The following is a 23,464-nucleotide window of genomic DNA, read 5'->3' as shown; positions in this document are numbered from 1 at the left end:
TTTGTGGACAGTGCATGGTAAGTGTTGGTCGCGGCGAGCCTAAAGACACGCAAGATGTTGCAAAGCCAGCGTCACAGCTCATGTGATGTATACTGACGTAAGGAGAGCAAGACGTAAATGTGAGGACCGGCTGTTGTCGAGGTGTCATCGAGTGCAAATCTGTCTTAGGTATAACGGCCTAACCTCAAAGAAGTCTAGAGAGTGGACAACACGTTCGTCTTACTCAGAGCGGTGGCCGAACGCTATTTTCGACGTTGTGCGCGCCACTTTAATTTTGGCCAACTACGATTCGATACAGAATGCAGGAAACCTGAAAGACACCCTCACGGACACATTGAGAATAGTGTTTGTCTGCGGAATAATGGGAGTGCAAGGGGTCTGTGATATTGATATGATTGTATGTAGCACTATTTGTCATCAGGGGGCGTAGCTCAGATGGTAGAGCGCTCGCTTAGCATGCGAGAGGTACTGGGATCGATACCCAGCGCCTCCAGAATTTTTAACACACCTACATGCGCACACTGCCACGCAAGTGGGATAATTCACAGCCAGCGAATGTGTCAAGGCAGATACGAGCGAACGATTAGCAGCCACAACTGGCAAGCGTGATGTTACGCGCAGGAAGCACCCTCCTCCCACCGCTACACTGAATTTAGAAACAGTACAAGTCTGCCCTTAAGATTCTCAAACCTATGTCGGAAAGATCTGCCTTGCGCCGAGTTCACAAAAATCCCACTGCACATTCCCATTCTTTACGTGCAGTCGGCTGCTACTGGTGTTGCTAGTTGTGACTGCTGATGACAGATGCCGTAGCAATCAATTCATGGAGTGAGTTGTATGTTTTGCGATACTCTGTCTCTGACAAGCAAGCAGAGGTGACACAGGCGCGAACACGGGAAGCTTGCAGCCCCTCGCTGCCTGCAGACACCGAGCAGCCACACTAGGTGGGCGGCCTAAGCCGTAGGCGAAATGTGCTCACTCGCTTGGGCGCGACGTCAAGCTCTAAATAAGGCTTTCACTAGCGTGAGCGTCGTGGAAAGTCGGAAAAGTCGTCTGCATGGGTGAGTGCCATGTTTGGGGAGCGTTTCGTAGTTTGCGCAGTGCAATGGAGACGCGGAAACGTGTTGTGGCCCAGTGTTTTGCAGTTGGACGACAAGAGTGGTACACAGTAGTAAAGTGCGAGGCAGTGAGTTGGCATGAACAGTCGAGTGCACAATTGGGCTTCAGATGTGCTTGTTACCTCTGGCGCGGTGTGATTGTCGACAAGGTTTGTGACTGTCCTTTCAAAAAATGGCTCTGAGCACTATGGGACTCAACTGCTGTGGTCATCAGTCGACTGTCCTTTCAATTTAAGACGTTAAATACAGACGTAATTTGTAGTCGTAATACCAGAGCATCGAAACTACTTGGAACTCTTGTGTATATGAACTTGACCGCGCCTTTGTACACTGGTCCCTTCACCCCTACAAACCAACCAACCATCAGGTCCGTGCACATCAGAGTAGCAAAGAATGGAAAACAGCGCAGCTTTGTTGCCCTTGGGGGCGTAGCTCAGTTGGTAGAGCGTTCGCTTTGCATGTGAAAGGTCCCGGGTTCAAGCCCCGGCGCCTCCATGTTTTGTGGACAGTGCATGGTAAGTGTTGGTCGCGGCGAGCCTAAAGACACGCAAGATGTTGCAAAGCCAGCGTCACAGCTCATGTGATGTATACTGACGTAAGGAGAGCAAGACGTAAATGTGAGGACCGGCTGTTGTCGAGGTGTCATCGAGTGCAAATCTGTCTTAGGTATAACGGCCTAACCTCAAAGAAGTCTAGAGAGTGGACAACACGTTCGTCTTACTCAGAGCGGTGGCCGAACGCTATTTTCGACGTTGTGCGCGCCACTTTAATTTTGGCCAACTACGATTCGATACAGAATGCAGGAAACCTGAAAGACACCCTCACGGACACATTGAGAATAGTGTTTGTCTGCGGAATAATGGGAGTGCAAGGGGTCTGTGATATTGATATGGTTGTATGTAGCACTATTTGTCATCAGGGGGCGTAGCTCAGATGGTAGAGCGCTCGCTTAGCATGCGAGAGGTACTGGGATCGATACCCAGCGCCTCCAGAATTTTTAACACACCTACATGCGCACACTGCCACGCAAGTGGGATAATTCACAGCCAGCGAATGTGTCAAGGCAGATACGAGCGAACGATTAGCAGCCACAACTGGCAAGCGTGATGTTACGCGCAGGAAGCACCCTCCTCCCACCGCTACACTGAATTTAGAAACAGTACAAGTCTGCCCTTAAGATTCTCAAACCTATGTCGGAAAGATCTGCCTTGCGCCGAGTTCACAAAAATCCCACTGCACATTCCCATTCTTTACGTGCAGTCGGCTGCTACTGGTGTTGCTAGTTGTGACTGCTGATGACAGATGCCGTAGCAATCAATTCATGGAGTGAGTTGTATGTTTTGCGATACTCTGTCTCTGACAAGCAAGCAGAGGTGACACAGGCGCGAACACAGGAAGCTTGCAGCCCCTCGCTGCCTGCAGACACCGAGCAGCCACACTAGGTGGGCGGCCTAAGCCGTAGGCGAAATGTGCTCACTCGCTTGGGCGCGACGTCAAGCTCTAAATAAGGCTTTCACTAGCGTGAGCGTTGCGTGAGCGTCGTGGAAGGTCGGAAAAGTCGTCTGCATGGGTGAGTGCCATGTTTGGGGAGCGTTTCGTAGTTTGCGCAGTGCAATGGAGACGCGGAAACGTGTTGTGGCCCAGTGTTTTGCAGTTGGACGACAAGAGTGGTACACAGTAGTAAAGTGCGAGGCAGTGAGTTGGCATGAACAGTCGAGTGCACAATTGGGCTTCAGATGTGCTTGTTACCTCAGGCGCGGTGTGATTGTCGACAAGGTTTGTGACTGTCCTTTCAAAAAATGGCTCTGAGCACTATGGGACTCAACTGCTGTGGTCATCAGTCGACTGTCCTTTCAATTTAAGACGTTAAATACAGACGTAATTTGTAGTCGTAATACCAGAGCATCGAAACTACTTGGAACTCTTGTGTATATGAACTTGACCGCGCCTTTGTACACTGGTCCCTTCACCCCTACAAACCAACCAACCATCAGGTCCGTGCACATCAGAGTAGCAAAGAATGGAAAACAGCGCAGCTTTGTTGCCCTTGGGGGCGTAGCTCAGTTGGTAGAGCGTTCGCTTTGCATGTGAAAGGTCCCGGGTTCAAGCCCCGGCGCCTCCATGTTTTGTGGACAGTGCATGGTAAGTGTTGGTCGCGGCGAGCCTAAAGACACGCAAGATGTTGCAAAGCCAGCGTCACAGCTCATGTGATGTATACTGACGTAAGGAGAGCAAGACGTAAATGTGAGGACCGGCTGTTGTCGAGGTGTCATCGAGTGCAAATCTGTCTTAGGTATAACGGCCTAACCTCAAAGAAGTCTAGAGAGTGGACAACACGTTCGTCTTACTCAGAGCGGTGGCCGAACGCTATTTTCGACGTTGTGCGCGCCACTTTAATTTTGGCCAACTACGATTCGATACAGAATGCAGGAAACCTGAAAGACACCCTCACGGACACATTGAGAATAGTGTTTGTCTGCGGAATAATGGGAGTGCAAGGGGTCTGTGATATTGATATGATTGTATGTAGCACTATTTGTCATCAGGGGGCGTAGCTCAGATGGTAGAGCGCTCGCTTAGCATGCGAGAGGTACTGGGATCGATACCCAGCGCCTCCAGAATTTTTAACACACCTACATGCGCACACTGCCACGCAAGTGGGATAATTCACAGCCAGCGAATGTGTCAAGGCAGATACGAGCGAACGATTAGCAGCCACAACTGGCAAGCGTGATGTTACGCGCAGGAAGCACCCTCCTCCCACCGCTACACTGAATTTAGAAACAGTACAAGTCTGCCCTTAAGATTCTCAAACCTATGTCGGAAAGATCTGCCTTGCGCCGAGTTCACAAAAATCCCACTGCACATTCCCATTCTTTACGTGCAGTCGGCTGCTACTGGTGTTGCTAGTTGTGACTGCTGATGACAGATGCCGTAGCAATCAATTCATGGAGTGAGTTGTATGTTTTGCGATACTCTGTCTCTGACAAGCAAGCAGAGGTGACACAGGCGCGAACACGGGAAGCTTGCAGCCCCTCGCTGCCTGCAGACACCGAGCAGCCACACTAGGTGGGCGGCCTAAGCCGTAGGCGAAATGTGCTCACTCGCTTGGGCGCGACGTCAAGCTCTAAATAAGGCTTTCACTAGCGTGAGCGTTGCGTGAGCGTCGTGGAAGGTCGGAAAAGTCGTCTGCATGGGTGAGTGCCATGTTTGGGGAGCGTTTCGTAGTTTGCGCAGTGCAATGGAGACGCGGAAACGTGTTGTGGCCCAGTGTTTTGCAGTTGGACGACAAGAGTGGTACACAGTAGTAAAGTGCGAGGCAGTGAGTTGGCATGAACAGTCGAGTGCACAATTGGGCTTCAGATGTGCTTGTTACCTCAGGCGCGGTGTGATTGTCGACAAGGTTTGTGACTGTCCTTTCAAAAAATGGCTCTGAGCACTATGGGACTCAACTGCTGTGGTCATCAGTCGACTGTCCTTTCAATTTAAGACGTTAAATACAGACGTAATTTGTAGTCGTAATACCAGAGCATCGAAACTACTTGGAACTCTTGTGTATATGAACTTGACCGCGCCTTTGTACACTGGTCCCTTCACCCCTACAAACCAACCAACCATCAGGTCCGTGCACATCAGAGTAGCAAAGAATGGAAAACAGCGCAGCTTTGTTGCCCTTGGGGGCGTAGCTCAGTTGGTAGAGCGTTCGCTTTGCATGTGAAAGGTCCCGGGTTCAAGCCCCGGCGCCTCCATGTTTTGTGGACAGTGCATGGTAAGTGTTGGTCGCGGCGAGCCTAAAGACACGCAAGATGTTGCAAAGCCAGCGTCACAGCTCATGTGATGTATACTGACGTAAGGAGAGCAAGACGTAAATGTGAGGACCGGCTGTTGTCGAGGTGTCATCGAGTGCAAATCTGTCTTAGGTATAACGGCCTAACCTCAAAGAAGTCTAGAGAGTGGACAACACGTTCGTCTTACTCAGAGCGGTGGCCGAACGCTATTTTCGACGTTGTGCGCGCCACTTTAATTTTGGCCAACTACGATTCGATACAGAATGCAGGAAACCTGAAAGACACCCTCACGGACACATTGAGAATAGTGTTTGTCTGCGGAATAATGGGAGTGCAAGGGGTCTGTGATATTGATATGATTGTATGTAGCACTATTTGTCATCAGGGGGCGTAGCTCAGATGGTAGAGCGCTCGCTTAGCATGCGAGAGGTACTGGGATCGATACCCAGCGCCTCCAGAATTTTTAACACACCTACATGCGCACACTGCCACGCAAGTGGGATAATTCACAGCCAGCGAATGTGTCAAGGCAGATACGAGCGAACGATTAGCAGCCACAACTGGCAAGCGTGATGTTACGCGCAGGAAGCACCCTCCTCCCACCGCTACACTGAATTTAGAAACAGTACAAGTCTGCCCTTAAGATTCTCAAACCTATGTCGGAAAGATCTGCCTTGCGCCGAGTTCACAAAAATCCCACTGCACATTCCCATTCTTTACGTGCAGTCGGCTGCTACTGGTGTTGCTAGTTGTGACTGCTGATGACAGATGCCGTAGCAATCAATTCATGGAGTGAGTTGTATGTTTTGCGATACTCTGTCTCTGACAAGCAAGCAGAGGTGACACAGGCGCGAACACGGGAAGCTTGCAGCCCCTCGCTGCCTGCAGACACCGAGCAGCCACACTAGGTGGGCGGCCTAAGCCGTAGGCGAAATGTGCTCACTCGCTTGGGCGCGACGTCAAGCTCTAAATAAGGCTTTCACTAGCGTGAGCGTCGTGGAAAGTCGGAAAAGTCGTCTGCATGGGTGAGTGCCATGTTTGGGGAGCGTTTCGTAGTTTGCGCAGTGCAATGGAGACGCGGAAACGTGTTGTGGCCCAGTGTTTTGCAGTTGGACGACAAGAGTGGTACACAGTAGTAAAGTGCGAGGCAGTGAGTTGGCATGAACAGTCGAGTGCACAATTGGGCTTCAGATGTGCTTGTTACCTCTGGCGCGGTGTGATTGTCGACAAGGTTTGTGACTGTCCTTTCAAAAAATGGCTCTGAGCACTATGGGACTCAACTGCTGTGGTCATCAGTCGACTGTCCTTTCAATTTAAGACGTTAAATACAGACGTAATTTGTAGTCGTAATACCAGAGCATCGAAACTACTTGGAACTCTTGTGTATATGAACTTGACCGCGCCTTTGTACACTGGTCCCTTCACCCCTACAAACCAACCAACCATCAGGTCCGTGCACATCAGAGTAGCAAAGAATGGAAAACAGCGCAGCTTTGTTGCCCTTGGGGGCGTAGCTCAGTTGGTAGAGCGTTCGCTTTGCATGTGAAAGGTCCCGGGTTCAAGCCCCGGCGCCTCCATGTTTTGTGGACAGTGCATGGTAAGTGTTGGTCGCGGCGAGCCTAAAGACACGCAAGATGTTGCAAAGCCAGCGTCACAGCTCATGTGATGTATACTGACGTAAGGAGAGCAAGACGTAAATGTGAGGACCGGCTGTTGTCGAGGTGTCATCGAGTGCAAATCTGTCTTAGGTATAACGGCCTAACCTCAAAGAAGTCTAGAGAGTGGACAACACGTTCGTCTTACTCAGAGCGGTGGCCGAACGCTATTTTCGACGTTGTGCGCGCCACTTTAATTTTGGCCAACTACGATTCGATACAGAATGCAGGAAACCTGAAAGACACCCTCACGGACACATTGAGAATAGTGTTTGTCTGCGGAATAATGGGAGTGCAAGGGGTCTGTGATATTGATATGGTTGTATGTAGCACTATTTGTCATCAGGGGGCGTAGCTCAGATGGTAGAGCGCTCGCTTAGCATGCGAGAGGTACTGGGATCGATACCCAGCGCCTCCAGAATTTTTAACACACCTACATGCGCACACTGCCACGCAAGTGGGATAATTCACAGCCAGCGAATGTGTCAAGGCAGATACGAGCGAACGATTAGCAGCCACAACTGGCAAGCGTGATGTTACGCGCAGGAAGCACCCTCCTCCCACCGCTACACTGAATTTAGAAACAGTACAAGTCTGCCCTTAAGATTCTCAAACCTATGTCGGAAAGATCTGCCTTGCGCCGAGTTCACAAAAATCCCACTGCACATTCCCATTCTTTACGTGCAGTCGGCTGCTACTGGTGTTGCTAGTTGTGACTGCTGATGACAGATGCCGTAGCAATCAATTCATGGAGTGAGTTGTATGTTTTGCGATACTCTGTCTCTGACAAGCAAGCAGAGGTGACACAGGCGCGAACACAGGAAGCTTGCAGCCCCTCGCTGCCTGCAGACACCGAGCAGCCACACTAGGTGGGCGGCCTAAGCCGTAGGCGAAATGTGCTCACTCGCTTGGGCGCGACGTCAAGCTCTAAATAAGGCTTTCACTAGCGTGAGCGTTGCGTGAGCGTCGTGGAAGGTCGGAAAAGTCGTCTGCATGGGTGAGTGCCATGTTTGGGGAGCGTTTCGTAGTTTGCGCAGTGCAATGGAGACGCGGAAACGTGTTGTGGCCCAGTGTTTTGCAGTTGGACGACAAGAGTGGTACACAGTAGTAAAGTGCGAGGCAGTGAGTTGGCATGAACAGTCGAGTGCACAATTGGGCTTCAGATGTGCTTGTTACCTCAGGCGCGGTGTGATTGTCGACAAGGTTTGTGACTGTCCTTTCAAAAAATGGCTCTGAGCACTATGGGACTCAACTGCTGTGGTCATCAGTCGACTGTCCTTTCAATTTAAGACGTTAAATACAGACGTAATTTGTAGTCGTAATACCAGAGCATCGAAACTACTTGGAACTCTTGTGTATATGAACTTGACCGCGCCTTTGTACACTGGTCCCTTCACCCCTACAAACCAACCAACCATCAGGTCCGTGCACATCAGAGTAGCAAAGAATGGAAAACAGCGCAGCTTTGTTGCCCTTGGGGGCGTAGCTCAGTTGGTAGAGCGTTCGCTTTGCATGTGAAAGGTCCCGGGTTCAAGCCCCGGCGCCTCCATGTTTTGTGGACAGTGCATGGTAAGTGTTGGTCGCGGCGAGCCTAAAGACACGCAAGATGTTGCAAAGCCAGCGTCACAGCTCATGTGATGTATACTGACGTAAGGAGAGCAAGACGTAAATGTGAGGACCGGCTGTTGTCGAGGTGTCATCGAGTGCAAATCTGTCTTAGGTATAACGGCCTAACCTCAAAGAAGTCTAGAGAGTGGACAACACGTTCGTCTTACTCAGAGCGGTGGCCGAACGCTATTTTCGACGTTGTGCGCGCCACTTTAATTTTGGCCAACTACGATTCGATACAGAATGCAGGAAACCTGAAAGACACCCTCACGGACACATTGAGAATAGTGTTTGTCTGCGGAATAATGGGAGTGCAAGGGGTCTGTGATATTGATATGATTGTATGTAGCACTATTTGTCATCAGGGGGCGTAGCTCAGATGGTAGAGCGCTCGCTTAGCATGCGAGAGGTACTGGGATCGATACCCAGCGCCTCCAGAATTTTTAACACACCTACATGCGCACACTGCCACGCAAGTGGGATAATTCACAGCCAGCGAATGTGTCAAGGCAGATACGAGCGAACGATTAGCAGCCACAACTGGCAAGCGTGATGTTACGCGCAGGAAGCACCCTCCTCCCACCGCTACACTGAATTTAGAAACAGTACAAGTCTGCCCTTAAGATTCTCAAACCTATGTCGGAAAGATCTGCCTTGCGCCGAGTTCACAAAAATCCCACTGCACATTCCCATTCTTTACGTGCAGTCGGCTGCTACTGGTGTTGCTAGTTGTGACTGCTGATGACAGATGCCGTAGCAATCAATTCATGGAGTGAGTTGTATGTTTTGCGATACTCTGTCTCTGACAAGCAAGCAGAGGTGACACAGGCGCGAACACGGGAAGCTTGCAGCCCCTCGCTGCCTGCAGACACCGAGCAGCCACACTAGGTGGGCGGCCTAAGCCGTAGGCGAAATGTGCTCACTCGCTTGGGCGCGACGTCAAGCTCTAAATAAGGCTTTCACTAGCGTGAGCGTCGTGGAAAGTCGGAAAAGTCGTCTGCATGGGTGAGTGCCATGTTTGGGGAGCGTTTCGTAGTTTGCGCAGTGCAATGGAGACGCGGAAACGTGTTGTGGCCCAGTGTTTTGCAGTTGGACGACAAGAGTGGTACACAGTAGTAAAGTGCGAGGCAGTGAGTTGGCATGAACAGTCGAGTGCACAATTGGGCTTCAGATGTGCTTGTTACCTCTGGCGCGGTGTGATTGTCGACAAGGTTTGTGACTGTCCTTTCAAAAAATGGCTCTGAGCACTATGGGACTCAACTGCTGTGGTCATCAGTCGACTGTCCTTTCAATTTAAGACGTTAAATACAGACGTAATTTGTAGTCGTAATACCAGAGCATCGAAACTACTTGGAACTCTTGTGTATATGAACTTGACCGCGCCTTTGTACACTGGTCCCTTCACCCCTACAAACCAACCAACCATCAGGTCCGTGCACATCAGAGTAGCAAAGAATGGAAAACAGCGCAGCTTTGTTGCCCTTGGGGGCGTAGCTCAGTTGGTAGAGCGTTCGCTTTGCATGTGAAAGGTCCCGGGTTCAAGCCCCGGCGCCTCCATGTTTTGTGGACAGTGCATGGTAAGTGTTGGTCGCGGCGAGCCTAAAGACACGCAAGATGTTGCAAAGCCAGCGTCACAGCTCATGTGATGTATACTGACGTAAGGAGAGCAAGACGTAAATGTGAGGACCGGCTGTTGTCGAGGTGTCATCGAGTGCAAATCTGTCTTAGGTATAACGGCCTAACCTCAAAGAAGTCTAGAGAGTGGACAACACGTTCGTCTTACTCAGAGCGGTGGCCGAACGCTATTTTCGACGTTGTGCGCGCCACTTTAATTTTGGCCAACTACGATTCGATACAGAATGCAGGAAACCTGAAAGACACCCTCACGGACACATTGAGAATAGTGTTTGTCTGCGGAATAATGGGAGTGCAAGGGGTCTGTGATATTGATATGGTTGTATGTAGCACTATTTGTCATCAGGGGGCGTAGCTCAGATGGTAGAGCGCTCGCTTAGCATGCGAGAGGTACTGGGATCGATACCCAGCGCCTCCAGAATTTTTAACACACCTACATGCGCACACTGCCACGCAAGTGGGATAATTCACAGCCAGCGAATGTGTCAAGGCAGATACGAGCGAACGATTAGCAGCCACAACTGGCAAGCGTGATGTTACGCGCAGGAAGCACCCTCCTCCCACCGCTACACTGAATTTAGAAACAGTACAAGTCTGCCCTTAAGATTCTCAAACCTATGTCGGAAAGATCTGCCTTGCGCCGAGTTCACAAAAATCCCACTGCACATTCCCATTCTTTACGTGCAGTCGGCTGCTACTGGTGTTGCTAGTTGTGACTGCTGATGACAGATGCCGTAGCAATCAATTCATGGAGTGAGTTGTATGTTTTGCGATACTCTGTCTCTGACAAGCAAGCAGAGGTGACACAGGCGCGAACACAGGAAGCTTGCAGCCCCTCGCTGCCTGCAGACACCGAGCAGCCACACTAGGTGGGCGGCCTAAGCCGTAGGCGAAATGTGCTCACTCGCTTGGGCGCGACGTCAAGCTCTAAATAAGGCTTTCACTAGCGTGAGCGTCGTGGAAAGTCGGAAAAGTCGTCTGCATGGGTGAGTGCCATGTTTGGGGAGCGTTTCGTAGTTTGCGCAGTGCAATGGAGACGCGGAAACGTGTTGTGGCCCAGTGTTTTGCAGTTGGACGACAAGAGTGGTACACAGTAGTAAAGTGCGAGGCAGTGAGTTGGCATGAACAGTCGAGTGCACAATTGGGCTTCAGATGTGCTTGTTACCTCTGGCGCGGTGTGATTGTCGACAAGGTTTGTGACTGTCCTTTCAAAAAATGGCTCTGAGCACTATGGGACTCAACTGCTGTGGTCATCAGTCGACTGTCCTTTCAATTTAAGACGTTAAATACAGACGTAATTTGTAGTCGTAATACCAGAGCATCGAAACTACTTGGAACTCTTGTGTATATGAACTTGACCGCGCCTTTGTACACTGGTCCCTTCACCCCTACAAACCAACCAACCATCAGGTCCGTGCACATCAGAGTAGCAAAGAATGGAAAACAGCGCAGCTTTGTTGCCCTTGGGGGCGTAGCTCAGTTGGTAGAGCGTTCGCTTTGCATGTGAAAGGTCCCGGGTTCAAGCCCCGGCGCCTCCATGTTTTGTGGACAGTGCATGGTAAGTGTTGGTCGCGGCGAGCCTAAAGACACGCAAGATGTTGCAAAGCCAGCGTCACAGCTCATGTGATGTATACTGACGTAAGGAGAGCAAGACGTAAATGTGAGGACCGGCTGTTGTCGAGGTGTCATCGAGTGCAAATCTGTCTTAGGTATAACGGCCTAACCTCAAAGAAGTCTAGAGAGTGGACAACACGTTCGTCTTACTCAGAGCGGTGGCCGAACGCTATTTTCGACGTTGTGCGCGCCACTTTAATTTTGGCCAACTACGATTCGATACAGAATGCAGGAAACCTGAAAGACACCCTCACGGACACATTGAGAATAGTGTTTGTCTGCGGAATAATGGGAGTGCAAGGGGTCTGTGATATTGATATGGTTGTATGTAGCACTATTTGTCATCAGGGGGCGTAGCTCAGATGGTAGAGCGCTCGCTTAGCATGCGAGAGGTACTGGGATCGATACCCAGCGCCTCCAGAATTTTTAACACACCTACATGCGCACACTGCCACGCAAGTGGGATAATTCACAGCCAGCGAATGTGTCAAGGCAGATACGAGCGAACGATTAGCAGCCACAACTGGCAAGCGTGATGTTACGCGCAGGAAGCACCCTCCTCCCACCGCTACACTGAATTTAGAAACAGTACAAGTCTGCCCTTAAGATTCTCAAACCTATGTCGGAAAGATCTGCCTTGCGCCGAGTTCACAAAAATCCCACTGCACATTCCCATTCTTTACGTGCAGTCGGCTGCTACTGGTGTTGCTAGTTGTGACTGCTGATGACAGATGCCGTAGCAATCAATTCATGGAGTGAGTTGTATGTTTTGCGATACTCTGTCTCTGACAAGCAAGCAGAGGTGACACAGGCGCGAACACAGGAAGCTTGCAGCCCCTCGCTGCCTGCAGACACCGAGCAGCCACACTAGGTGGGCGGCCTAAGCCGTAGGCGAAATGTGCTCACTCGCTTGGGCGCGACGTCAAGCTCTAAATAAGGCTTTCACTAGCGTGAGCGTTGCGTGAGCGTCGTGGAAGGTCGGAAAAGTCGTCTGCATGGGTGAGTGCCATGTTTGGGGAGCGTTTCGTAGTTTGCGCAGTGCAATGGAGACGCGGAAACGTGTTGTGGCCCAGTGTTTTGCAGTTGGACGACAAGAGTGGTACACAGTAGTAAAGTGCGAGGCAGTGAGTTGGCATGAACAGTCGAGTGCACAATTGGGCTTCAGATGTGCTTGTTACCTCAGGCGCGGTGTGATTGTCGACAAGGTTTGTGACTGTCCTTTCAAAAAATGGCTCTGAGCACTATGGGACTCAACTGCTGTGGTCATCAGTCGACTGTCCTTTCAATTTAAGACGTTAAATACAGACGTAATTTGTAGTCGTAATACCAGAGCATCGAAACTACTTGGAACTCTTGTGTATATGAACTTGACCGCGCCTTTGTACACTGGTCCCTTCACCCCTACAAACCAACCAACCATCAGGTCCGTGCACATCAGAGTAGCAAAGAATGGAAAACAGCGCAGCTTTGTTGCCCTTGGGGGCGTAGCTCAGTTGGTAGAGCGTTCGCTTTGCATGTGAAAGGTCCCGGGTTCAAGCCCCGGCGCCTCCATGTTTTGTGGACAGTGCATGGTAAGTGTTGGTCGCGGCGAGCCTAAAGACACGCAAGATGTTGCAAAGCCAGCGTCACAGCTCATGTGATGTATACTGACGTAAGGAGAGCAAGACGTAAATGTGAGGACCGGCTGTTGTCGAGGTGTCATCGAGTGCAAATCTGTCTTAGGTATAACGGCCTAACCTCAAAGAAGTCTAGAGAGTGGACAACACGTTCGTCTTACTCAGAGCGGTGGCCGAACGCTATTTTCGACGTTGTGCGCGCCACTTTAATTTTGGCCAACTACGATTCGATACAGAATGCAGGAAACCTGAAAGACACCCTCACGGACACATTGAGAATAGTGTTTGTCTGCGGAATAATGGGAGTGCAAGGGGTCTGTGATATTGATATGATTGTATGTAGCACTATTTGTCATCAGGGGGCGTAGCTCAGATGGTAGAGCGCTCGCTTAGCATGCGAGAGGTACTGGGATCGATACCCAGCGCCTCCAGAATTTTTAACACACCTACATGCGCACACTGCCACGCAAGTGGGATAATTCACAGCCAGCGAATGTGTCAAGGCAGATACGAGCGAACGATTAGCAGCCACAACTGGCAAGCGTGATGTTACGCGCAGGAAGCACCCTCCTCCCACCGCTACACTGAATTTAGAAACAGTACAAGTCTGCCCTTAAGATTCTCAAACCTATGTCGGAAAGATCTGCCTTGCGCCGAGTTCACAAAAATCCCACTGCACATTCCCATTCTTTACGTGCAGTCGGCTGCTACTGGTGTTGCTAGTTGTGACTGCTGATGACAGATGCCGTAGCAATCAATTCATGGAGTGAGTTGTATGTTTTGCGATACTCTGTCTCTGACAAGCAAGCAGAGGTGACACAGGCGCGAACACGGGAAGCTTGCAGCCCCTCGCTGCCTGCAGACACCGAGCAGCCACACTAGGTGGGCGGCCTAAGCCGTAGGCGAAATGTGCTCACTCGCTTGGGCGCGACGTCAAGCTCTAAATAAGGCTTTCACTAGCGTGAGCGTTGCGTGAGCGTCGTGGAAAGTCGGAAAAGTCGTCTGCATGGGTGAGTGCCATGTTTGGGGAGCGTTTCGTAGTTTGCGCAGTGCAATGGAGACGCGGAAACGTGTTGTGGCCCAGTGTTTTGCAGTTGGACGACAAGAGTGGTACACAGTAGTAAAGTGCGAGGCAGTGAGTTGGCATGAACAGTCGAGTGCACAATTGGGCTTCAGATGTGCTTGTTACCTCTGGCGCGGTGTGATTGTCGACAAGGTTTGTGACTGTCCTTTCAAAAAATGGCTCTGAGCACTATGGGACTCAACTGCTGTGGTCATCAGTCGACTGTCCTTTCAATTTAAGACGTTAAATACAGACGTAATTTGTAGTCGTAATACCAGAGCATCGAAACTACTTGGAACTCTTGTGTATATGAACTTGACCGCGCCTTTGTACACTGGTCCCTTCACCCCTACAAACCAACCAACCATCAGGTCCGTGCACATCAGAGTAGCAAAGAATGGAAAACAGCGCAGCTTTGTTGCCCTTGGGGGCGTAGCTCAGTTGGTAGAGCGTTCGCTTTACATGTGAAAGGTCCCGGGTTCAAGCCCCGGCGCCTCCATGTTTTGTGGACAGTGCATGGTAAGTGTTGGTCGCGGCGAGCCTAAAGACACGCAAGATGTTGCAAAGCCAGCGTCACAGCTCATGTGATGTATACTGACGTAAGGAGAGCAAGACGTAAATGTGAGGACCGGCTGTTGTCGAGGTGTCATCGAGTGCAAATCTGTCTTAGGTATAACGGCCTAACCTCAAAGAAGTCTAGAGAGTGGACAACACGTTCGTCTTACTCAGAGCGGTGGCCGAACGCTATTTTCGACGTTGTGCGCGCCACTTTAATTTTGGCCAACTACGATTCGATACAGAATGCAGGAAACCTGAAAGACACCCTCACGGACACATTGAGAATAGTGTTTGTCTGCGGAATAATGGGAGTGCAAGGGGTCTGTGATATTGATATGGTTGTATGTAGCACTATTTGTCATCAGGGGGCGTAGCTCAGATGGTAGAGCGCTCGCTTAGCATGCGAGAGGTACTGGGATCGATACCCAGCGCCTCCAGAATTTTTTACACACCTACATGCGCACACTGCCACGCAAGTGGGATAATTCACAGCCAGCGAATGTGTCAAGGCAGATACGAGCGAACGATTAGCAGCCACAACTGGCAAGCGTGATGTTACGCGCAGGAAGCACCCTCCTCCCACCGCTACACTGAATTTAGAAACAGTACAAGTCTGCCCTTAAGATTCTCAAACCTATGTCGGAAAGATCTGCCTTGCGCCGAGTTCACAAAAATCCCACTGCACATTCCCATTCTTTACGTGCAGTCGGCTGCTACTGGTGTTGCTAGTTGTGACTGCTGATGACAGATGCCGTAGCAATCAATTCATGGAGTGAGTTGTATGTTTTGCGATACTCTGTCTCTGACAAGCAAGCAGAGGTGACACAGGCGCGAACACGGGAAGCTTGCAGCCCCTCGCTGCCTGCAGACACCGAGCAGCCACACTAGGTGGGCGGCCTAAGCCGTAGGCGAAATGTGCTCACTCGCTTGGGCGCGACGTCAAGCTCTAAATAAGGCTTTCACTAGCGTGAGCGTTGCGTGAGCGTCGTGGAAAGTCGGAAAAGTCGTCTGCATGGGTGAGTGCCATGTTTGGGGAGCGTTTCGTAGTTTGCGCAGTGCAATGGAGACGCGGAAACGTGTTGTGGCCCAGTGTTTTGCAGTTGGACGACAAGAGTGGTACACAGTAGTAAAGTGCGAGGCAGTGAGTTGGCATGAACAGTCGAGTGCACAATTGGGCTTCAGATGTGCTTGTTACCTCTGGCGCGGTGTGATTGTCGACAAGGTTTGTGACTGTCCTTTCAAAAAATGGCTCTGAGCACTATGGGACTCAACTGCTGTGGTCATCAGTCGACTGTCCTTTCAATTTAAGACGTTAAATACAGACGTAATTTGTAGTCGTAATACCAGAGCATCGAAACTACTTGGAACTCTTGTGTATATGAACTTGACCGCGCCTTTGTACACTGGTCCCTTCACCCCTACAAACCAACCAACCATCAGGTCCGTGCACATCAGAGTAGCAAAGAATGGAAAACAGCGCAGCTTTGTTGCCCTTGGGGGCGTAGCTCAGTTGGTAGAGCGTTCGCTTTACATGTGAAAGGTCCCGGGTTCAAGCCCCGGCGCCTCCATGTTTTGTGGACAGTGCATGGTAAGTGTTGGTCGCGGCGAGCCTAAAGACACGCAAGATGTTGCAAAGCCAGCGTCACAGCTCATGTGATGTATACTGACGTAAGGAGAGCAAGACGTAAATGTGAGGACCGGCTGTTGTCGAGGTGTCATCGAGTGCAAATCTGTCTTAGGTATAACGGCCTAACCTCAAAGAAGTCTAGAGAGTGGACAACACGTTCGTCTTACTCAGAGCGGTGGCCGAACGCTATTTTCGACGTTGTGCGCGCCACTTTAATTTTGGCCAACTACGATTCGATACAGAATGCAGGAAACCTGAAAGACACCCTCACGGACACATTGAGAATAGTGTTTGTCTGCGGAATAATGGGAGTGCAAGGGGTCTGTGATATTGATATGGTTGTATGTAGCACTATTTGTCATCAGGGGGCGTAGCTCAGATGGTAGAGCGCTCGCTTAGCATGCGAGAGGTACTGGGATCGATACCCAGCGCCTCCAGAATTTTTTACACACCTACATGCGCACACTGCCACGCAAGTGGGATAATTCACAGCCAGCGAATGTGTCAAGGCAGATACGAGCGAACGATTAGCAGCCACAACTGGCAAGCGTGATGTTACGCGCAGGAAGCACCCTCCTCCCACCGCTACACTGAATTTAGAAACAGTACAAGTCTGCCCTTAAGATTCTCAAACCTATGTCGGAAAGATCTGCCTTGCGCCGAGTTCACAAAAATCCCACTGCACATTCCCATTCTTTACGTGCAGTCGGCTGCTACTGGTGTTGCTAGTTGTGACTGCTGATGACAGATGCCGTAGCAATCAATTCATGGAGTGAGTTGTATGTTTTGCGATACTCTGTCTCTGACAAGCAAGCAGAGGTGACACAGGCGCGAACACGGGAAGCTTGCAGCCCCTCGCTGCCTGCAGACACCGAGCAGCCACACTAGGTGGGCGGCCTAAGCCGTAGGCGAAATGTGCTCACTCGCTTGGGCGCGACGTCAAGCTCTAAATAAGGCTTTCACTAGCGTGAGCGTTGCGTGAGCGTCGTGGAAAGTCGGAAAAGTCGTCTGCATGGGTGAGTGCCATGTTTGGGGAGCGTTTCGTAGTTTGCGCAGTGCAATGGAGACGCGGAAACGTGTTGTGGCCCAGTGTTTTGCAGTTGGACGACAAGAGTGGTACACAGTAGTAAAGTGCGAGGCAGTGAGTTGGCATGAACAGTCGAGTGCACAATTGGGCTTCAGATGTGCTTGTTACCTCAGGCGCGGTGTGATTGTCGACAAGGTTTGTGACTGTCCTTTCAAAAAATGGCTCTGAGCACTATGGGACTCAACTGCTGTGGTCATCAGTCGACTGTCCTTTCAATTTAAGACGTTAAATACAGACGTAATTTGTAGTCGTAATACCAGAGCATCGAAACTACTTGGAACTCTTGTGTATATGAACTTGACCGCGCCTTTGTACACTGGTCCCTTCACCCCTACAAACCAACCAACCATCAGGTCCGTGCACATCAGAGTAGCAAAGAATGGAAAACAGCGCAGCTTTGTTGCCCTTGGGGGCGTAGCTCAGTTGGTAGAGCGTTCGCTTTGCATGTGAAAGGTCCCGGGTTCAAGCCCCGGCGCCTCCATGTTTTGTGGACAGTGCATGGTAAGTGTTGGTCGCGGCGAGCCTAAAGACACGCAAGATGTTGCAAAGCCAGCGTCACAGCTCATGTGATGTATACTGACGTAAGGAGAGCAAGACGTAAATGTGAGGACCGGCTGTTGTCGAGGTGTCATCGAGTGCAAATCTGTCTTAGGTATAACGGCCTAACCTCAAAGAAGTCTAGAGAGTGGACAACACGTTCGTCTTACTCAGAGCGGTGGCCGAACGCTATTTTCGACGTTGTGCGCGCCACTTTAATTTTGGCCAACTACGATTCGATACAGAATGCAGGAAACCTGAAAGACACCCTCATGGACACATTGAGAATAGTGTTTGTCTGCGGAATAATGGGAGTGCAAGGGGTCTGTGATATTGATATGGTTGTATGTAGCACTATTTGTCATCAGGGGGCGTAGCTCAGATGGTAGAGCGCTCGCTTAGCATGCGAGAGGTACTGGGATCGATACCCAGCGCCTCCAGAATTTTTAACACACCTACATGCGCACACTGCCACGCAAGTGGGATAATTCACAGCCAGCGAATGTGTCAAGGCAGATACGAGCGAACGATTAGCAGCCACAACTGGCAAGCGTGATGTTACGCGCAGGAAGCACCCTCCTCCCACCGCTACACTGAATTTAGAAACAGTACAAGTCTGCCCTTAAGATTCTCAAACCTATGTCGGAAAGATCTGCCTTGCGCCGAGTTCACAAAAATCCCACTGCACATTCCCATTCTTTACGTGCAGTCGGCTGCTACTGGTGTTGCTAGTTGTGACTGCTGATGACAGATGCCGTAGCAATCAATTCATGGAGTGAGTTGTATGTTTTGCGATACTCTGTCTCTGACAAGCAAGCAGAGGTGACACAGGCGCGAACACGGGAAGCTTGCAGCCCCTCGCTGCCTGCAGACACCGAGCAGCCACACTAGGTGGGCGGCCTAAGCCGTAGGCGAAATGTGCTCACTCGCTTGGGCGCGACGTCAAGCTCTAAATAAGGCTTTCACTAGCGTGAGCGTTGCGTGAGCGTCGTGGAAGGTCGGAAAAGTCGTCTGCATGGGTGAGTGCCATGTTTGGGGAGCGTTTCGTAGTTTGCGCAGTGCAATGGAGACGCGGAAACGTGTTGTGGCCCAGTGTTTTGCAGTTGGACGACAAGAGTGGTACACAGTAGTAAAGTGCGAGGCAGTGAGTTGGCATGAACAGTCGAGTGCACAATTGGGCTTCAGATGTGCTTGTTACCTCAGGCGCGGTGTGATTGTCGACAAGGTTTGTGACTGTCCTTTCAAAAAATGGCTCTGAGCACTATGGGACTCAACTGCTGTGGTCATCAGTCGACTGTCCTTTCAATTTAAGACGTTAAATACAGACGTAATTTGTAGTCGTAATACCAGAGCATCGAAACTACTTGGAACTCTTGTGTATATGAACTTGACCGCGCCTTTGTACACTGGTCCCTTCACCCCTACAAACCAACCAACCATCAGGTCCGTGCACATCAGAGTAGCAAAGAATGGAAAACAGCGCAGCTTTGTTGCCCTTGGGGGCGTAGCTCAGTTGGTAGAGCGTTCGCTTTGCATGTGAAAGGTCCCGGGTTCAAGCCCCGGCGCCTCCATGTTTTGTGGACAGTGCATGGTAAGTGTTGGTCGCGGCGAGCCTAAAGACACGCAAGATGTTGCAAAGCCAGCGTCACAGCTCATGTGATGTATACTGACGTAAGGAGAGCAAGACGTAAATGTGAGGACCGGCTGTTGTCGAGGTGTCATCGAGTGCAAATCTGTCTTAGGTATAACGGCCTAACCTCAAAGAAGTCTAGAGAGTGGACAACACGTTCGTCTTACTCAGAGCGGTGGCCGAACGCTATTTTCGACGTTGTGCGCGCCACTTTAATTTTGGCCAACTACGATTCGATACAGAATGCAGGAAACCTGAAAGACACCCTCACGGACACATTGAGAATAGTGTTTGTCTGCGGAATAATGGGAGTGCAAGGGGTCTGTGATATTGATATGATTGTATGTAGCACTATTTGTCATCAGGGGGCGTAGCTCAGATGGTAGAGCGCTCGCTTAGCATGCGAGAGGTACTGGGATCGATACCCAGCGCCTCCAGAATTTTTAACACACCTACATGCGCACACTGCCACGCAAGTGGGATAATTCACAGCCAGCGAATGTGTCAAGGCAGATACGAGCGAACGATTAGCAGCCACAACTGGCAAGCGTGATGTTACGCGCAGGAAGCACCCTCCTCCCACCGCTACACTGAATTTAGAAACAGTACAAGTCTGCCCTTAAGATTCTCAAACCTATGTCGGAAAGATCTGCCTTGCGCCGAGTTCACAAAAATCCCACTGCACATTCCCATTCTTTACGTGCAGTCGGCTGCTACTGGTGTTGCTAGTTGTGACTGCTGATGACAGATGCCGTAGCAATCAATTCATGGAGTGAGTTGTATGTTTTGCGATACTCTGTCTCTGACAAGCAAGCAGAGGTGACACAGGCGCGAACACGGGAAGCTTGCAGCCCCTCGCTGCCTGCAGACACCGAGCAGCCACACTAGGTGGGCGGCCTAAGCCGTAGGCGAAATGTGCTCACTCGCTTGGGCGCGACGTCAAGCTCTAAATAAGGCTTTCACTAGCGTGAGCGTTGCGTGAGCGTCGTGGAAGGTCGGAAAAGTCGTCTGCATGGGTGAGTGCCATGTTTGGGGAGCGTTTCGTAGTTTGCGCAGTGCAATGGAGACGCGGAAACGTGTTGTGGCCCAGTGTTTTGCAGTTGGACGACAAGAGTGGTACACAGTAGTAAAGTGCGAGGCAGTGAGTTGGCATGAACAGTCGAGTGCACAATTGGGCTTCAGATGTGCTTGTTACCTCAGGCGCGGTGTGATTGTCGACAAGGTTTGTGACTGTCCTTTCAAAAAATGGCTCTGAGCACTATGGGACTCAACTGCTGTGGTCATCAGTCGACTGTCCTTTCAATTTAAGACGTTAAATACAGACGTAATTTGTAGTCGTAATACCAGAGCATCGAAACTACTTGGAACTCTTGTGTATATGAACTTGACCGCGCCTTTGTACACTGGTCCCTTCACCCCTACAAACCAACCAACCATCAGGTCCGTGCACATCAGAGTAGCAAAGAATGGAAAACAGCGCAGCTTTGTTGCCCTTGGGGGCGTAGCTCAGTTGGTAGAGCGTTCGCTTTGCATGTGAAAGGTCCCGGGTTCAAGCCCCGGCGCCTCCATGTTTTGTGGACAGTGCATGGTAAGTGTTGGTCGCGGCGAGCCTAAAGACACGCAAGATGTTGCAAAGCCAGCGTCACAGCTCATGTGATGTATACTGACGTAAGGAGAGCAAGACGTAAATGTGAGGACCGGCTGTTGTCGAGGTGTCATCGAGTGCAAATCTGTCTTAGGTATAACGGCCTAACCTCAAAGAAGTCTAGAGAGTGGACAACACGTTCGTCTTACTCAGAGCGGTGGCCGAACGCTATTTTCGACGTTGTGCGCGCCACTTTAATTTTGGCCAACTACGATTCGATACAGAATGCAGGAAACCTGAAAGACACCCTCACGGACACATTGAGAATAGTGTTTGTCTGCGGAATAATGGGAGTGCAAGGGGTCTGTGATATTGATATGGTTGTATGTAGCACTATCTGTCATCAGGGGGCGTAGCTCAGATGGTAGAGCGCTCGCTTAGCATGCGAGAGGTACTGGGATCGATACCCAGCGCCTCCAGAATTTTTAACACACCTACATGCGCACAGTGCCACGCAAGTGGGATAATTCACAGCCAGCGAATGTGTCAAGGCAGATACGAGCGAACGATTAGCAGCCACAACTGGCAAGCGTGATGTTACGCGCAGGAAGCACCCTCCTCCCACCGCTACACTGAATTTAGAAACAGTACAAGTCTGCCCTTAAGATTCTCAAACCTATGTCGGAAAGATCTGCCTTGCGCCGAGTTCACAAAAATCCCACTGCACATTCCCATTCTTTACGTGCAGTCGGCTGCTACTGGTGTTGCTAGTTGTGACTGCTGATGACAGATGCCGTAGCAATCAATTCATGGAGTGAGTTGTATGTTTTGCGATACTCTGTCTCTGACAAGCAAGCAGAGGTGACACAGGCGCGAACACGGGAAGCTTGCAGCCCCTCGCTGCCTGCAGACACCGAGCAGCCACACTAGGTGGGCGGCCTAAGCCGTAGGCGAAATGTGCTCACTCGCTTGGGCGCGACGTCAAGCTCTAAATAAGGCTTTCACTAGCGTGAGCGTTGCGTGAGCGTCGTGGAAGGTCGGAAAAGTCGTCTGCATGGGTGAGTGCCATGTTTGGGGAGCGTTTCGTAGTTTGCGCAGTGCAATGGAGACGCGGAAACGTGTTGTGGCCCAGTGTTTTGCAGTTGGACGACAAGAGTGGTACACAGTAGTAAAGTGCGAGGCAGTGAGTTGGCATGAACAGTCGAGTGCACAATTGGGCTTCAGATGTGCTTGTTACCTCAGGCGCGGTGTGATTGTCGACAAGGTTTGTGACTGTCCTTTCAAAAAATGGCTCTGAGCACTATGGGACTCAACTGCTGTGGTCATCAGTCGACTGTCCTTTCAATTTAAGACGTTAAATACAGACGTAATTTGTAGTCGTAATACCAGAGCATCGAAACTACTTGGAACTCTTGTGTATATGAACTTGACCGCGCCTTTGTACACTGGTCCCTTCACCCCTACAAACCAACCAACCATCAGGTCCGTGCACATCAGAGTAGCAAAGAATGGAAAACAGCGCAGCTTTGTTGCCCTTGGGGGCGTAGCTCAGTTGGTAGAGCGTTCGCTTTGCATGTGAAAGGTCCCGGGTTCAAGCCCCGGCGCCTCCATGTTTTGTGGACAGTGCATGGTAAGTGTTGGTCGCGGCGAGCCTAAAGACACGCAAGATGTTGCAAAGCCAGCGTCACAGCTCATGTGATGTATACTGACGTAAGGAGAGCAAGACGTAAATGTGAGGACCGGCTGTTGTCGAGGTGTCATCGAGTGCAAATCTGTCTTAGGTATAACGGCCTAACCTCAAAGAAGTCTAGAGAGTGGACAACACGTTCGTCTTACTCAGAGCGGTGGCCGAACGCTATTTTCGACGTTGTGCGCGCCACTTTAATTTTGGCCAACTACGATTCGATACAGAATGCAGGAAACCTGAAAGACACCCTCACGGACACATTGAGAATAGTGTTTGTCTGCGGAATAATGGGAGTGCAAGGGGTCTGTGATATTGATATGGTTGTATGTAGCACTATCTGTCATCAGGGGGCATAGCTCAGATGGTAGAGCGCTCGCTTAGCATGCGAGAGGTACTGGGATCGATACCCAGCGCCTCCAGAATTTTTAACACACCTACATGCGCACACTGCCACGCAAGTGGGATAATTCACAGCCAGCGAATGTGTCAAGGCAGATACGAGCGAACGATTAGCAGCCACAACTGGCAAGCGTGATGTTACGCGCAGGAAGCACCCTCCTCCCACCGCTACACTGAATTTAGAAACAGTACAAGTCTGCCCTTAAGATTCTCAAACCTATGTCGGAAAGATCTGCCTTGCGCCGAGTTCACAAAAA

At 50.6% G+C, this 23,464-nt stretch overlaps 29 non-coding genes across 29 annotated transcripts; all 29 read left to right on the top strand.

Moving 5' to 3' along the window:
- The first annotated feature begins 420 nt into the window (after positions 1–420).
- On the top strand, positions 421–493 carry Trnaa-agc (transfer RNA alanine (anticodon AGC)). The gene has a single exon. It is a non-coding gene; the product is annotated as a tRNA-Ala (tRNA).
- A 1,047-nt stretch (positions 494–1,540) lies between these two features.
- On the top strand, positions 1,541–1,613 carry Trnaa-ugc (transfer RNA alanine (anticodon UGC)). Its single transcript has one exon. It is a non-coding gene; the product is annotated as a tRNA-Ala (tRNA).
- A 423-nt stretch (positions 1,614–2,036) lies between these two features.
- Trnaa-agc (transfer RNA alanine (anticodon AGC)) lies at positions 2,037–2,109 on the top strand. Its single transcript has one exon. It is a non-coding gene; the product is annotated as a tRNA-Ala (tRNA).
- A 1,058-nt stretch (positions 2,110–3,167) lies between these two features.
- Trnaa-ugc (transfer RNA alanine (anticodon UGC)) lies at positions 3,168–3,240 on the top strand. Its single transcript has one exon. It is a non-coding gene; the product is annotated as a tRNA-Ala (tRNA).
- Positions 3,241–3,663: 423 nt separating this feature from the next.
- On the top strand, positions 3,664–3,736 carry Trnaa-agc (transfer RNA alanine (anticodon AGC)). The gene has a single exon. It is a non-coding gene; the product is annotated as a tRNA-Ala (tRNA).
- Positions 3,737–4,794: 1,058 nt separating this feature from the next.
- Trnaa-ugc (transfer RNA alanine (anticodon UGC)) lies at positions 4,795–4,867 on the top strand. The gene has a single exon. It is a non-coding gene; the product is annotated as a tRNA-Ala (tRNA).
- A 423-nt stretch (positions 4,868–5,290) lies between these two features.
- Positions 5,291–5,363, top strand: Trnaa-agc (transfer RNA alanine (anticodon AGC)). Its single transcript has one exon. It is a non-coding gene; the product is annotated as a tRNA-Ala (tRNA).
- Positions 5,364–6,410: 1,047 nt separating this feature from the next.
- Trnaa-ugc (transfer RNA alanine (anticodon UGC)) lies at positions 6,411–6,483 on the top strand. Its single transcript has one exon. It is a non-coding gene; the product is annotated as a tRNA-Ala (tRNA).
- Positions 6,484–6,906: 423 nt separating this feature from the next.
- Trnaa-agc (transfer RNA alanine (anticodon AGC)) lies at positions 6,907–6,979 on the top strand. The gene has a single exon. It is a non-coding gene; the product is annotated as a tRNA-Ala (tRNA).
- Positions 6,980–8,037: 1,058 nt separating this feature from the next.
- Positions 8,038–8,110, top strand: Trnaa-ugc (transfer RNA alanine (anticodon UGC)). Its single transcript has one exon. It is a non-coding gene; the product is annotated as a tRNA-Ala (tRNA).
- A 423-nt stretch (positions 8,111–8,533) lies between these two features.
- Trnaa-agc (transfer RNA alanine (anticodon AGC)) lies at positions 8,534–8,606 on the top strand. Its single transcript has one exon. It is a non-coding gene; the product is annotated as a tRNA-Ala (tRNA).
- A 1,047-nt stretch (positions 8,607–9,653) lies between these two features.
- Positions 9,654–9,726, top strand: Trnaa-ugc (transfer RNA alanine (anticodon UGC)). Its single transcript has one exon. It is a non-coding gene; the product is annotated as a tRNA-Ala (tRNA).
- Positions 9,727–10,149: 423 nt separating this feature from the next.
- Trnaa-agc (transfer RNA alanine (anticodon AGC)) lies at positions 10,150–10,222 on the top strand. The gene has a single exon. It is a non-coding gene; the product is annotated as a tRNA-Ala (tRNA).
- A 1,047-nt stretch (positions 10,223–11,269) lies between these two features.
- On the top strand, positions 11,270–11,342 carry Trnaa-ugc (transfer RNA alanine (anticodon UGC)). Its single transcript has one exon. It is a non-coding gene; the product is annotated as a tRNA-Ala (tRNA).
- A 423-nt stretch (positions 11,343–11,765) lies between these two features.
- Positions 11,766–11,838, top strand: Trnaa-agc (transfer RNA alanine (anticodon AGC)). The gene has a single exon. It is a non-coding gene; the product is annotated as a tRNA-Ala (tRNA).
- A 1,058-nt stretch (positions 11,839–12,896) lies between these two features.
- Trnaa-ugc (transfer RNA alanine (anticodon UGC)) lies at positions 12,897–12,969 on the top strand. The gene has a single exon. It is a non-coding gene; the product is annotated as a tRNA-Ala (tRNA).
- A 423-nt stretch (positions 12,970–13,392) lies between these two features.
- Positions 13,393–13,465, top strand: Trnaa-agc (transfer RNA alanine (anticodon AGC)). The gene has a single exon. It is a non-coding gene; the product is annotated as a tRNA-Ala (tRNA).
- Positions 13,466–14,523: 1,058 nt separating this feature from the next.
- On the top strand, positions 14,524–14,596 carry Trnav-uac (transfer RNA valine (anticodon UAC)). The gene has a single exon. It is a non-coding gene; the product is annotated as a tRNA-Val (tRNA).
- Positions 14,597–15,019: 423 nt separating this feature from the next.
- Trnaa-agc (transfer RNA alanine (anticodon AGC)) lies at positions 15,020–15,092 on the top strand. Its single transcript has one exon. It is a non-coding gene; the product is annotated as a tRNA-Ala (tRNA).
- Positions 15,093–16,150: 1,058 nt separating this feature from the next.
- On the top strand, positions 16,151–16,223 carry Trnav-uac (transfer RNA valine (anticodon UAC)). The gene has a single exon. It is a non-coding gene; the product is annotated as a tRNA-Val (tRNA).
- A 423-nt stretch (positions 16,224–16,646) lies between these two features.
- Trnaa-agc (transfer RNA alanine (anticodon AGC)) lies at positions 16,647–16,719 on the top strand. Its single transcript has one exon. It is a non-coding gene; the product is annotated as a tRNA-Ala (tRNA).
- A 1,058-nt stretch (positions 16,720–17,777) lies between these two features.
- Trnaa-ugc (transfer RNA alanine (anticodon UGC)) lies at positions 17,778–17,850 on the top strand. Its single transcript has one exon. It is a non-coding gene; the product is annotated as a tRNA-Ala (tRNA).
- Positions 17,851–18,273: 423 nt separating this feature from the next.
- Positions 18,274–18,346, top strand: Trnaa-agc (transfer RNA alanine (anticodon AGC)). Its single transcript has one exon. It is a non-coding gene; the product is annotated as a tRNA-Ala (tRNA).
- A 1,058-nt stretch (positions 18,347–19,404) lies between these two features.
- Trnaa-ugc (transfer RNA alanine (anticodon UGC)) lies at positions 19,405–19,477 on the top strand. Its single transcript has one exon. It is a non-coding gene; the product is annotated as a tRNA-Ala (tRNA).
- Positions 19,478–19,900: 423 nt separating this feature from the next.
- Positions 19,901–19,973, top strand: Trnaa-agc (transfer RNA alanine (anticodon AGC)). Its single transcript has one exon. It is a non-coding gene; the product is annotated as a tRNA-Ala (tRNA).
- Positions 19,974–21,031: 1,058 nt separating this feature from the next.
- Positions 21,032–21,104, top strand: Trnaa-ugc (transfer RNA alanine (anticodon UGC)). Its single transcript has one exon. It is a non-coding gene; the product is annotated as a tRNA-Ala (tRNA).
- A 423-nt stretch (positions 21,105–21,527) lies between these two features.
- Positions 21,528–21,600, top strand: Trnaa-agc (transfer RNA alanine (anticodon AGC)). Its single transcript has one exon. It is a non-coding gene; the product is annotated as a tRNA-Ala (tRNA).
- A 1,058-nt stretch (positions 21,601–22,658) lies between these two features.
- Positions 22,659–22,731, top strand: Trnaa-ugc (transfer RNA alanine (anticodon UGC)). Its single transcript has one exon. It is a non-coding gene; the product is annotated as a tRNA-Ala (tRNA).
- A 423-nt stretch (positions 22,732–23,154) lies between these two features.
- Trnaa-agc (transfer RNA alanine (anticodon AGC)) lies at positions 23,155–23,227 on the top strand. The gene has a single exon. It is a non-coding gene; the product is annotated as a tRNA-Ala (tRNA).
- The last annotated feature ends 237 nt before the right edge of the window (positions 23,228–23,464 follow it).

The sequence above is a fragment of the Schistocerca nitens genome, unplaced genomic scaffold (assembly GCF_023898315.1).
Source record: "Schistocerca nitens isolate TAMUIC-IGC-003100 unplaced genomic scaffold, iqSchNite1.1 HiC_scaffold_372, whole genome shotgun sequence".
Lineage (NCBI taxonomy): Eukaryota > Metazoa > Arthropoda > Insecta > Orthoptera > Acrididae > Schistocerca > Schistocerca nitens.
The sequence above is the reverse complement of the archived record's forward strand: the minus strand, read 5'-3'. Positions and strand labels throughout refer to the sequence as shown.